This window comes from Frankliniella occidentalis, unplaced genomic scaffold (assembly GCF_000697945.3).
Source record: "Frankliniella occidentalis isolate FOCC.00 unplaced genomic scaffold, Focc_3.1 Scaffold29, whole genome shotgun sequence".
Taxonomy (NCBI): Eukaryota; Metazoa; Arthropoda; class Insecta; order Thysanoptera; family Thripidae; genus Frankliniella; species Frankliniella occidentalis.
Window position 1 is genome coordinate 1,346,365 of NW_026267159.1, and position 892 is coordinate 1,347,256.

General features: G+C 55.6%; 1 protein-coding gene across 3 annotated transcripts in view; it reads left to right on the plus strand.

Moving 5' to 3' along the window:
* The window catches only part of LOC113209557 (tropomyosin-1), a 17,417-nt gene that overhangs the window by 15,836 nt on the left and 689 nt on the right, over positions 1-892 (plus strand). The gene's annotated exons all lie outside the window — the stretch shown is intronic.

Genomic DNA, 892 nt, shown 5'->3' on the forward strand with positions numbered 1-892 from the left:
TCCCTTCTTCCCCGTACTCCCTACCCCCATTCTCCCATCTGCGATTTACATTGCTGTGTGTCCTTGTGTTTGCAGGCGCAGGTGAGTCGAGCCGTGTCCCACTGTGTCCCAACAACGAGGAAGACGAGAGGACGGCCCGGGGCGAGGAAGCCGGAGGCGGCGCTGCGTTGTGAGGACACCGGATGGAATCCACCCCCGCGACTGTGCGAGAGGAGAGGGCTAGTCTTCCGTATTTACTGCTGCGGCGTAGGAGGAGGTGTTAGCCCAGGAGGGGGTGGTGGGTGAAGACCCCAATTAAGCGTTTAATTTAGCTCTTGCTTTAGAAATGCTTTCGTTACTGACGTCAACGTACAATTTGAGACGAAAACTTCTTAGTTATTAAGAATTCAAGAGTCAATGTGGATTTACGCAGCAATCGTAGTTCTGCCGCTAGTGTTAAAACAGCGCACGTAGGATCCTCCTCCACTCAACGGTCAACCTGATCTGACCACTACGCTAGCGTTATAGATACGGTCGCTGCGTTCAGATCGTAAACCCCCTAAGAAGTCTATACTTCAGGTGCGCCTCAATCGTGTTTGGCCACCGAGCCGACGGGCCGACCAGCGAGCCGGCCGGTTTACGCGGTTTACGCGGACTATCAGTCTAGTCCACACCGGCTGTGACCGAATCTCGGCAGATCAGAACGCCCCCTCAGATCGATATCAGCAGCGGTAAGAGGCACTGGGCTCAACTTTTCACAGCCTTTGCGATTCAAATCTTTCTCCTGGTCCCCAGGATACTTTTCCCTCAGAGCGGGGGCTGCATGGGCGTGTAAATAGGTCCCTCTTCTTGACTGCCGACCGGAGCACAGCCAGAAGCCCCGGGGCTAGCGCCGCTGGCGCACTCACCTGCC